Source organism: Capra hircus, chromosome 2, assembly GCF_001704415.2.
Source record: "Capra hircus breed San Clemente chromosome 2, ASM170441v1, whole genome shotgun sequence".
Classification (NCBI taxonomy): Eukaryota; Metazoa; Chordata; class Mammalia; order Artiodactyla; family Bovidae; genus Capra; species Capra hircus.
Genome location: NC_030809.1, coordinates 99,546,827 through 99,559,785, shown reverse-complemented (window position 1 = coordinate 99,559,785; position 12,959 = coordinate 99,546,827). Strand labels below are relative to the sequence as shown.

General features: G+C 39.7%; 1 protein-coding gene across 9 annotated transcripts in view; it reads right to left on the bottom strand.

The window, feature by feature from the left end:
- MARCH7 (membrane associated ring-CH-type finger 7) overlaps positions 1 to 10,528 on the bottom strand; it is a 47,593-nt gene extending 37,065 nt beyond the window's left edge. For 6 of the 9 annotated variants that reach the window (XR_001296552.2, XM_013969466.2, XM_013969446.2 and 3 more), the window contains exon 1: positions 10,351 to 10,517. The gene's annotated coding sequence lies outside the window, so the exon portion shown is untranslated. Of the gene's footprint in view, positions 1 to 10,350 lie in introns of all 9 variants that reach the window. The other 3 variants (XM_018063557.1, XM_005676076.3, XM_018063568.1) reach the window with 3 other exon arrangements.

The window sequence follows — 12,959 nt, the reverse complement described above, 5'->3', positions numbered from 1 at the left end:
ATTAATAGTACCTGTGTTGTCTCTCAAAAGTGGCCTGGTTTGGATGATAAAGCATACAGTCACCTAATGTAAATCTTTCCTACCTTTAGCTTTTTATAAACTCTTTATATATCCATATAAATATTTGTATTTAAAAAGTGAATTATGAATAGTAGAAAGAATACTAATGGTTAGTGACACACAAAAGCCCATGAAAGATTTAACAAGTAGCAAATTTGTTCTTTTATCAAGAAGACTATAAAAATATTAAACAAGGGACTGTATTTGTTGAGGATTTTAAATGGGAAATATGTTTTTAAAAAGATACAGGCCTACAGTTGGTTCTTTAATAATGCTTCTTAATCATAATTCTCATGGTTTACTTTGATTGTATCTATACTCACTTCTTACTTGCATACTTACTTGCAGAATGAAACTAACCTAGTAGGAAATCTCTAAAAACAAAGCTCCTGGGAGAAGGCAAAGAGGCAGAGTCCTCCGGAGCTGTAATTTATACTGCATAAACTATTTTTGGAACCTCCTCTACATAAATTGATTGAATTTTGACAATGTAGGTGTTACCAGAAAACTTACATAATTTGATTGTGTAAGTTGTAGGTCAAAAGCACAAAAAATAGTTAAAAATAAAATGTGCAGTCCTTGAAAAACTTCTATCAGACCACTTACAAGGTACTATGAGGCATCTTCTCAAGTTCATTCATTCATTCATTCAAGTAGTTTTTCACACGCTTACACGTGCTGCTACTGCTGCTGCTGCTAAGTCACTTCAGTCATGTCCAACTCTGTGTGACCCCATAGATGGCGGCCCACCAGGCTCCCCCGTCCCTGGGTTTCTCCAGGCAAGAACACTGGAGTGGGTTGCCGTTTCCTTCTCCAATGCATGAAAGTGAAAAGTGAAAGTGAAGTTGCTCAGTCGTGTCCGACTAGTAGTGACCCCATGGACTGCAGCCTAGCAGGCTCCTCTGTCCATGAGATTTTCCAGGCAAGAGTACTGGAGTGGGGTGCCACTGCCTTCTCTGTACACATGCTAGTATAAATTAATACTAACCAAAGGGATGGAGAGAGGGGACAACACTGAACCTAGTGAGATAATATAAAGAAGCTGTGGTCTAGGAGAGAACAAACTACATAAATAACGATGTAACTTAAACAGCTATAAATGCTCTAACAGAAAGAGTATAAGCCAATCAAGCTGGAAAAAAGTATCCTGAAGCTCAATGCTTTCATCCAAGACTAAAAAAGTAAAGCACAAAAAGTTGCATATGTATAATCTTTCCTCAGTGGTCAATATATAATGGCCTCTTACATGTGCGTGCTAAGTCATGTCTCTTTGCAACCCTACGGACTATTGCCCTCAAGGCTCCTCTGTCCATGGGATTCTCCAGGAAAGAATACTCGGTGGGTTGCCATGCCCTCCTCCAGGGAATCTTTCCGACTCAGGGACAGAACCTGCATCTCTTACGTCTCCTACGTTGGCAAGCAGGTCCTTTACCACCTGCGCCACCTCGGAAGCCCTTGCCACTATGCAGTTTCTTTAAATATATATTTCATTCAGTTTGATTCCAGAGTTGGTTAGTTGAGGTCTTTTTCTTTCTGGTGACAAGATAAAAACATCAGCAGGGCTAATTTTACAAATGTATGACCACTTACGCAAACACATGAGGCCCTGTGTTTCATTAAAAGCTCCACTATTGACATCTGAAAATCATTAATACTTTAGAATTTGAACTTGTATCTTATAAGTCAAGTCAGATAGCATAGTGGAGCACGAGCTTGAGCAGAAGTGGTATGTGCCTGTCTGCCATCACTCAATCTGTATTTAGCACTCACTGCTATGAAGCTTCGATCATTAACAAACACACTTCAATTTTTACTCTGAGTCGCACTCATATCCTAGGCATCTGGATCAACTGGACTTGGGTGCTCATGTTCCTTATCAACACATCTATCTCTGAGTAAGATGAGGCACTGACTGTTCCAAGAGGTCTTATTTTTCATTCAGAACTTGCTTCAATTTCAAATGCAGAAAGAATGAAACACAAAGTCATAAAAATCTTATGATCAATATTTTATATTTTTACTGTATTGAACTTTTCAATTTGTAAGATTCTCTGAAGCTGGTATTTAACTGCTAGTTTACCCAACTAGTCTTAATGTGACTTTTAAGTGTTCCCTTACTTTCAAGCATTTTATTTTATTTTATTTTGGTTATCCATTTTATTTTTTATTTTTTTTTAATTTTAAAATCTTTAATTCTTACATGCATTTCCAAACATGAAAGAGTAACTGGCGTAAGGAACAGTAGTGGAAAACAAATATTTATACCAACTCCAAAATTTATGTAGTCTGTCATCTCATAAACCTGTGACTTGTTAACTACTACTAAAAAAAATTGACAATATTTTAAATAGGTAATTTCATTCAGCTAGGCTTCATAGGAAACCTCTGTAGAGCTCTTTAAGAACAAGTTCATGTTTTTGGTGGCTGATTTTAACATTATAGGGCTTCCTTTGTGGTTCAGCTGGTAAAGAATCCGCCTGCAATGCCAGAGACCTGGGTTCAATTCTTGGGTTGGAAGATCCCCTGGAGAAGGGAAAGACTACCCACTCAGGTATTCTGGCCTGGAGAATTTCATGGACTGTATAGTCCGTGGGGTCGTAGAGTTGGACGCAACTGAGCAACTTTCACTTAACAGTATAAAGGAATTTTAGACCAAAAACAGTTTCTCCTACATATAAAAAGTACAATTCAACTCTAGTCTATGGAAATAATCTTAAAAACTATTTTAGACTAGGTAAAAAGCCTCAAAGAATTCTGTCATTATCTGACATGCAAAATTGTGTGCCCAAAGTCACCTGCAAGTTAACAAGATCACAGTCACATGCTAAATGCAACTGAAAACTTATCACACAACTTATACTAAAATACAAATTTAAACTAAATTTTTACGTTTTTCAGCAAGACTTTACATGAATGAGACCTACTCTAAGTATACCAACGTTTGTCTCTAATAATAGCACAATAGGCCTTGTCTAAAGGGAATCTGTCATTAATCCAGACATTTTCTCACTTCTATTTCATCTTACTAGTAATGACACCATTCCCCAATCAGATTTTCAACTGTTCTCTACTACCTTAAAAATGAAATCTAAACTCTTTACCCCCGTATCCAGAATTCTAACCCATCTTTTCCACTTAACTTTCAAATTGTTGTTGTTAAGTCACTATGTCCAACTCTTTTGCCATCCCATGGATTGCAGCCTGGCAGGCTTCTCTGTCCATGGGATTTCCCAGGCAAGAATACTCGAGTGGGATGCCATTTCCGTCTCTACCGGATCTTCCCAACCCAGGGATGGAATCTGCATCTGCACATTAGCAAGGCGGATTCTTTACCGCTGAGCCACCAGAGAACTACCACCTTAAAATAATGCAGGAGACTGGGGTTTGATCCCTGGGTTGGGAGGTTCCCTTGGAGAAGGAAATGGCAACCCACTCCAGTACTCTTGCCTGGAAAATCCCATGGACGAATGGAGGAGCCTGGTAGGCTACAGTCCATGGGGTGGCAAAGAGTCAGACATGACTGAGCGACTTCACTTTCTTTCTTTCTTTCTAGTTCACCCTGGTGGAGAGGAGGTGACAGGGGTCTGGGAAAAGGACATAAATCTTGGGACAGCCCCACCTCTGAGGATCAGGCACTTAGAGGCTGCCTAAACTCAAGAAGGATGCATAAAACTAAGAACACCTCCTTTCCCATGGACTTTCCTCCAAGTATCTAAGAAGGTATACCAGTTTACTGTTTAGGGAGTTACAACAGCCTTCGAGTTGTAGGCCTCTCTGTAGTGCAGATATGCAGGGCCTATAGAAGTTGAGGTTAGTGAAAGAATACTGAAATAAATGCTCTAGCACTCCAGCTTCACACTGAGCACCATGCAGAAACAGTCAAAGAATACTCTGAAAAGTATACAAAGCAGTAGTAACATTCAAACCCAGCTGCACTACAGACTAAACCAACTCAATCTACCACACTAACAGTCTGACAAGATATGTCCATATCCAGGCATAAAAATTACGACCTCAGTCTCCACTGTTCTTTCGTTTGCAACATTTCACCATCAATCAAAAATTATAAGACACAAAACTACAACGAACCAACACAACACTGTAAAACAATTATCCTCCAATTAAAAATAAAATTTAAAAAACAAGGAAAAAAGTTCATCATCAAGAGATATCAATCAACAGAACCAGATGAATAAATGGCTCTAACGTTAGCAAACTGGGAAACTGATGCATTTATCAGTGGCCTATGCAAAACTGAGAAAACCAGAGAACTGGGAAACAGGCTAGAGGAAAACTATCCAGAATGAAGGATGGAAAAACAGATGATGGCAAATACCACAGAGGGTTTAAGAGAAACTGAGGAAAGAGTAAGAAAGTCTACTGTGCTTTTAGTTAGTTACAGAAGAAAAGAACGAGAGCACAAAAAACGTGACGAGAAATTGGCTGAATTGATTTAATAGATGAATCTGCTTGTAAAGGAATCTCTCAAATAACATGCATCCTTTCCCATTACTCTCTAGGTCACTATGTTCCATTCTTAAAATAATAGTCTTGTTCAGCATGCCATGAGTCACATAGTAATCATAAACCAAATGATGAGACTAACAAAAAGGCCCCAACTCCATTCATACTAACAGCCTACACCTAAGACACTCTCTTTACTTTAAATGTATATATTAATAAAGGCAATTTTTTCAAAACAGTAAACAGGATAAAAGCAAGATAAACAAAGTGCTGCCCAATTTTCAGCATATGCACCAACTTCTACTTGTAAATACAATATTCGCGACCACAAACTCTGAAGTCTGTCCCTTACTTGGTGTGACTCTGGGCTTAATATCACTAATGCTTTATTTTTTTCACCTACAAAATGGGAATAACAATAGTACCAATTTTACAAATGTATCATGAGCTTTACTGGCACACTGTATATAGTTAGTAAGTAGCTAGTATTAAGCAATACCATCAGATGGTAAAAAATTTTCATATAAACAGCTTTGGTTGGCACTACTTTGGGCCTCCCCAGGGGCTCAGTGGTAAAGAATCTGCCTGAATGCAGGAGATGCAGGTTTGATCCCTGGCTCAGGAAGATCCCCCGGAGGAGGAAATGGCAATTCACTCCAGAATTCTTGCTGGGAAAATCCCATGGGGAGAGGAGCCTGGCTGGCTGCGATCCATGGGGTCGCAAAGACTCAGACATGACTGAGGGGCTGAACAGGTATTACTTTAGCTTTTTCATTATTTGAAATTTGTCTTTAACACAGAGTAGAAAGATTTTTTAAAGTCATTCAGATTTTGGTACCAGAGGATATAACTTATGTACCTTACTTATATTAAGCAAATGCATATAAAATTGGGGAAAAAATAGATATTATTAACATTTTACTTTATGTCTGGGAGGGTTTTGCTTTTAATTTTTTCAAAATGTTTTTACTCTAACTTTGATAATTAAGGGAAACAGTTCCTGGCAGATGAAAAGATATTTTTTTATCTTACATTACAATAAAATCTATACAGAACTCCTAAAAATAATTTCCTTTCTAAATTGCAGCACTGCTGGTTTATACCCCTTAGTATCTATACACCACAAAAGTAGCAGCAAATTCTGGTAAATAAGAAATGGAAAATAAGGTCAGAATCACTCTGCAAAATGGAGTTTAGATTATCTAAGTATGCCTTAAAACTTTTATTTTTACTATGAGAAAACTTCAAACATACACAAAAATCAAGACAATAATAAACCTCCACATGCCAAACAACAGTCTTCAACAATTATCAATATTTGACTATTTCACCATCCTCTATTTTAAAGCAAATTCCAGTCATGATATCTTTAAGAATGTCTCTTCTCAATAAAATATTCTAAGCCACCTGTGGTAAATTACAAAGCACGGCTACAAAATACCCATGGCCCTTCGCACTAATGGTGCTGATCTGCCTGGGGAGAGGATGGAATCTATTTCCCCACCCCTTGAATGTGGGTTACCTTGTGAAATTTATTTTGACTAAGAAAGTATTAGTCATTCATCCATGATTGATTCTTTGCAACCCCATGGATGCCCATTGCCTGAATTCCTCTGTCCATGGAATTCTCCAGGCAAGAATACTGGAGTGGGTAGCCATTCTCTTCCCCAGGGGATCTTCCGCACCCAGGGATGGGGCCCATGTCTCCCATACTGCAGGCAGATTCTCTACCGTCTGAGCCACCAGGAAGTAATGTGACACTGTATGATTTCCAAGGTTATAAGAAGTCTTATAGCTCCCATTTTCACTCTCCTCGAATGCTGTTTTGGAACCCTCATGCCACAAAAGACCACAGTGAGCAAAGCCTAAACATTAACCAACACCAAGTGCCTGAAATGTGAGGGACACCTGCCATCTTGGACCTGCTGGCCTTAAAAATCTTGCATGAGTGAATCCAGGCAAGACCAACAGAACTACCCAACAGGAACATAGAATGTAATAAGACTGTAAATACTAGTTTTATTCCAGAGGGTTCTGAGGCGGTGTGTTATGTAACAATACAGCAAAGCTTCGTAACTTACTCCTTTTCCTACAATTATCATCATGCACCTAGTCTCAAGAAAAATCTAATCGTTTCAGGGTCTAACTAAGACTTTTTCTTAAAATCCAGGGGAGTTACAGTCATTGAATTACCAAAAGCACAACAGTACTCTGCAATGAATTCCTGGCATGAAGATCAGAGTTATTACAGAAAATACCAATGTATTTCAACAGCCAACAGTCTCCCAGAAATATAAACATAGTTAAAAACCTCTACACGGTATACAGCCTTTGTTTCAAACATCTGCTTCGGAGGAAAATTTGCATTCTATTGATATTAGTGAACATGGAGACATAAAATCTACGGGTAGTCACAAGGAAAACACTATGAAAGCACAGAAGTTTTGGGGTCTTTAAAAAAAATTCCTCTTGATTTTCAGCTGACAGGTATTTAACACACACAGACACATACACCTAAGCCTTAAAAAATAACTAGAAAAAAGTTAAACATCTTCATGAGAAACTGTTAGGTCTACGTTACAATACTTGGAAATAATCTGTCCTCCTTTGAAGTGTATTTTTATTTGTCAAATTTCAACATTCACTGAGTAACTGGAAACTATTTTAGAGTTATTCTGAAACTGGCAAACATAACACTAAAGTGAAATGATCATAACAAAGAGATGAAAACTAGTTTTGAAGGTTCAAGATTTCTCTTCTTAAAGCTGTTGACTAAAGGGTGTATACCAGTAGGTAATTTCAAAACCAGGCGTTTGACTTATCTAGTCTAACCAGTAGAGCCAGAGAAATACTTTTGAGAACAAGAAAAACCAGTTTTGACATCAGGAGTTCAGACCAAAGAAAAGTTAAAAATTAAGATCATGAAAAGTAACCCAGCCAACTCTCAAATTATAACTTTACCCTGCTCCCCCTCTTCAGCTTCATCTTATGACTATTTTTTGTAGAATAACAACTATGAGAAAATAAACTATTTCCCTATAATCCTGCTTCATTGAATTCAAGGAGATCTTAATAAGAACTCAAAATCTTTACTCATTTTAAATTGTAATTATACTAATGTGATCAGTTTTTGACTGTTACTAAACAGCTAAACAGTTCACTAGTTAAGTTTAATTTGTTGGTTAAAAATGAGGATTGCTACAAGGCTATGCATTTCACTTATGCATTTCCCACTGTTCTTTATTACTAACACAATTACTTGTAACAGAAGGATGTATCAAGAAAAATAATTTAAAGTCATTCCTTATTTGGCTTAGGGACACAAGAGCTCTTTAATCCCAAAAGCATAGAGCACTAACCTTCTAAAACAGTACAGGTCTTTTCCTGTCATGCTCTAACCTTCCACTCAACTGTTTCAGCTATGGAGAACAAACTGTACATTCCTAAAACAAACCATGATACCATGACTTACAGGTTCCTTAACAAACTTTTAACCATCCTTCACATCTCAGCTCCAGTATTACTTCCTGTAAACATTTCCCCCAAGATTAAACACTGTTCTCAGTGCTCCCACAATAGGACCATGTTTCAATACTTATATTAAGATAATAGTAATTGTTTACACATTAGTCTAAATGTATAATTATTTGTAATGGCTCAGACAGTAAAGAATCTGCCTGCAATGTGGGAGACCAGAGTTTGATCCCTGGGTCGGGAAGATCCCCTCGAGAAGGAAATGGTAATCTACTCTAGTATTCTTGCCTGGAAAATCCCATGGACAGAGGAGCCTGGCAGACTACAGTCCATGGAGTCGCAAAGAGTTGGACACAACTGAGTGACTTCACTTCTTCATACATTAGTTTGATGATTCAACTGTGAGCTGTGCAAGGCAGACGCTGTGTCAAGCTTCTTGTAAAGCCCTAATCTAGAATCTAGTAGCTAAAATACAACAATCAAAAATTGTTTTACATTTCTTGATAGTTTTGCACTACTTAAAATTATTTTCCTGAAATTAAGTGGGCAACTCTTGAACACATATCAGATGAAGAGTTGTGTGAAATGGATATGTAGCTGATTAAAAATTGGAGCCATGGATGTCTTTTTATAGTCAAGCTGATTATCTTACATCTTCGCATAGAACATATGTGTGTGCCTATATATGGAATCTTTGTGCTTTATCTGGGAATATTAAGCTCTCTTGCCAATGTGGTAGAAACAGAAATTACCTACACTTAAGGAAGGAATCTTTAACCATCCTTTTTCCAGACCTCTGACCCACCATGCAGCTTCAAAAAAAAAGACTCAGGACTATACTTACCGACCATGCTGACATTACATCTGTCCTATGATTTAGGGCACAGAAAAAGTTGTAAAAAGTTCTTATCTAAAGTAAGAACTTTTAGTAGTAGAGAACTTTTATAAATATAATTATTGTGAGAAGCACTCAGTACCCTATGAGGAACATATTGCAGGTAGAGTAAAATTTGAAAAATCCATGAATAAAAACTGGACTTTGGTATGAATTCCAATTGTTTACATTTATCAAAAGTTCACTCTGCAAGTATTATGTCCCCCAGCGTGTTGACTGCTACACACACTACTAAATTTAATTTAATCCTCACTTCAACTCTAGGAAGGTTAAATAATTCTGGCGAAATCAAGACTCAAACCCATATGTCGGTCCCTAATGCCTCCTGTGTCACTGCTGTTTCACAAATGCTGTAGAGCTGTGAATGAAATACTGACCCCATTTCTTAAACACAATTTTATTTCATGAAAAACAACAACAACAACGTATATGTATGCCTTTTAAACAACGGTATAGCGTTTGATTTTCAAATCTAAAATTCATATTTAACTTCATCTCTTAGTTCCGGACAGAAACAGATTAACGCAAGAAAATGGGAGATTTTAAAATTCCTTTAATAATGAAAAATACCTAAAATATCCTACAAAATCGAAAAAAAACAGTCTTAGGAATGCAATTTCACTTCGCACTTTGCTCTTAATAGCGCCAAACGACAACAGTTGTGATCAATTTATCAATATTACCAAGACAGAGATGTTCCTTGTATATTCACATCTGCTCGCAGGAAAAGAGAATTACAGCATTTTTGGCGTGCGTACACATTCATCTTTACTACGCAGTTTCCTTAAAGTGAGGGAGTACTGTATTCAACTACTAGTGCCTTCCTTTTACTTCTTACGCCAACAGGTACGTTGTTAAACATATCACCACCTATTTCTATTTGAAGAACATACAGTATACTACAATACTAAAGGATCCCAAAGTATCACGATACTCAAGACCTGGGATGATCAACGAGCAAATCTTTACCCTTACATAAAGGGCTGGCAATGTTCCTTCAATTCGAGGTTGGTCTGGCAAAGCCCTAAATCTCCCCGCCTTTAACACCTCGATCATTAAATACCTCACTCGTGACACTCCCTGCCCGTGAGGTTCCGGAGGACCGTCCGTACCCCGATCGAAGAGAAGGCTGCCAAAGGCCAAAATCAGGGCTCAAGCCCCTTCCCCTAGGCCGCCACACGTCCACAAGGAAGACGCACGGCCTGCCCCCGCCGCCCGTCACAAAACCCACCACGGAACGAAAGGCCACCGGCACAGAAGGCCTGCACCCGGCTCGCCTTAGCACCCGCGGTCCCGGATCAAGCGCCCGCACCCGGATACTGAAAGGAAGGAAGGGGCCTCGACGTCCCCAGCCCAGCACTTCGTTTCCTCCCCTCCCCCACCCGCGGCCTCGATTGGAACCACCTCCCCGAGAGCCAGAAACCCGAGGTCCGCAGTTTACCACCCCTGCCCCTGACCTGGCACTGAACAGGGTTTGTCCCGCTCCCAGCGATCACCCCGCCGCCTTCCTCCTCGGAGTTCTAGGCCTCTACCTGAGGCAGAACAGCAGACCACGAAGCACAATGGCGTCCGCCCAGCTCCCGGATCCGGCGCAGAACCAGCCTCCACCGTTAAATGCCCCTCCCTTCTCCTCTCCGCGACTTCGCGGACTCCCCCGAGTTCTCGCGAGATTGGTGGAGCTACGCGGACCCGAGAGCTGCGGGCGGGCTCGACGTACCCCACCGCGGGGTGGTGCTCTGACTGCGGCAACCGTTGAAGGGCTGCCCCCGGGGAGGCAGCGAGGCGCCACCGGTAAGCGGCTGCGGCTGATCGGCCGGCGGGCTGGCGACTGGGCCGGCGAGTTTGCGTGCATTGGGAGCGGGGCACTGGAGGCCCGGCCCTGGTTGGCCGCCCTCGCCTGGCTGGTGAAGGGCTCATATCCAGCCGTGCTGCTGCCCAGCGCCCGAGTCCGCGCCACAGGATATTGGCCCCTTCGGCAAACCTGCGGGGCCCACTGCTTGAAATACCGCCCTTTTTTTTTTTTTTTTCCTTTTGCGCTGGGTGAGTGGCGCAGTGAATGTTTATTGACTTGAATCAAACACTGCCTTTCCGACCTCCCCTCCTCCCGTTCCCTGTCACCCTATGTGATGGCAGCGAGCCCTCCCCTTTAAGGGTCAGAGCCGATTCGTCCCAGACCATTCGTTCCTTGTGGTAGTTCAGTGTTGGTAGTAGTGTATTTCTGCAGTCATGTCTTTTAAAATCGTGGCACTAATCTTTGGTAGTGTAGCTACAGATTTTGTGGTAAAAATGCATCCACTTAGAAAGAGGGAGGAAAATTGTGTGATAAATGGTCTGATGAGAATGAGACGAAACTTAAAAAAAAAAAAAAAACTGTAAATGTGGTAAACCAAGATGTTAAAAGAATACTAAGGGAGTAGATTAGAGGGAAAAACCACCATTTCTGTGGATTTAGGGGATATGTGGCTTTTGAATAAGGTATCAAACATGTAAGTTACTCACCGGTAAAAATAAGTTATTGAAACTTGGAGGCATACTGATGACATTTGTAAACTGACTTATTTTATTGGTTTGCTTAAGGAATTCATTGGATACAAATGATTTCAATAAATGAAGTGTGAAGTTTATGTGTATTTCTTTGTCATTTTATCTGGAGGGTGTGCCCTAATCAGTATCATCTCTGTTTCACTTAGTGTTAGGGACTAACAAACTGTCCATGGTTCACTAACATAAATTGTAAAATATTAAAGATAATTATTGTTTAAAGTTGGTACATAAGTGCCAGTCTAACTTTTTAAAATGTGATTTGAAGATTAACTACCTGATGTGGCATAAAGTGAACAGAGACTAAGTTTGAGAAAATTGATTTGCCTTGTATAGAAAACTTTTTCTTCCTCCAACCTCTTTTGTACCTGTAGCATTACAGTTATGGGTATACACATCCTGAAGCACCGTACTGCATAAGTTCAAACCCAACCCTGCCTTGCCCCACCTTTGTGATCTTGAGCGATTCTGTGTTGTTGGTGTTGTTGTTGTTGTTTTTTGGTCTGCTGGGCATGTGGGATCTTAGTTTCCCAACCAAGGATCAAACCTGCACCTCTTCTATTGGAAGCAGAGTCTTTAACCATTGGACTGCCAAAGAAGTCCTTGAGTATTTAAATCTTTAACTTAGTCACTAAGCCCTGTCCTACTCTTTACTATCCCATGGACTGTAGCTCGCCAGACTCCTCTGTCCATGGGATTTCCTAGATAAGAATACTGGAGTGGGTTGCCATTTCCTTCTCCAAGGGATCTTCCCCACCCAGGGATGGAACCCAGGTCTCCTGCATTGCAGGCAGATTCTTTACTGTCTGTAAAATGAAGAATACCCACTGTGTTTTTAAAAGGATTAAATGAGATAATGCCTCAGTTCTTAGAACATAGCATTCCATAATTGTTAGCTATTACATTCCATGTCTAAATCACTACTAATATTATCTTTCTGGGGCTTATTACGTAGGTCCCTTAAACATCTTCTGAGGTACATTCTACACTAGAAGGATTGACTACCATTTTCCTGAGCTATGGCAGTCAGACCTGGTAGAGGTAACTTCTCTACAGAAACCCCAAACTTGTCAAGAATGGTTCAGGTTTTGGCAGACTGTGACTTCATCCCTACCCAGCCCTGATAATATCAGAAGAGGTGAGTGTGGCACCAATTTCTTAGGCTAAGCAGACCTTCCAAATTAGTGTCTTGTTGATGCTAGTAAATAAAGACCACTAGTAAGTATTTTGTTTAAGAATTGTTAGGTGATACTGTTTTTTAATGTACTTTCTCTGATTTGAGTTTCCAGATAATTCTCATTATCAAACAATAATTATTGAGATTTTTCTATATTAAAGACAATTTGATAGAGAGTGTAGATACAAATAGAGTGACTATATTTTCTGAACTTAAAATCAGGACCAATGCTTTGACAGGGAAATTGTTTGAAATTAGAACTTTTCTGACCAATTTAGACCCCATGATTGTCTTTTTTTGCACAAATTTCCCCCTTTTGACCTTTCTTTGCTGAACTTTTTATCCTTA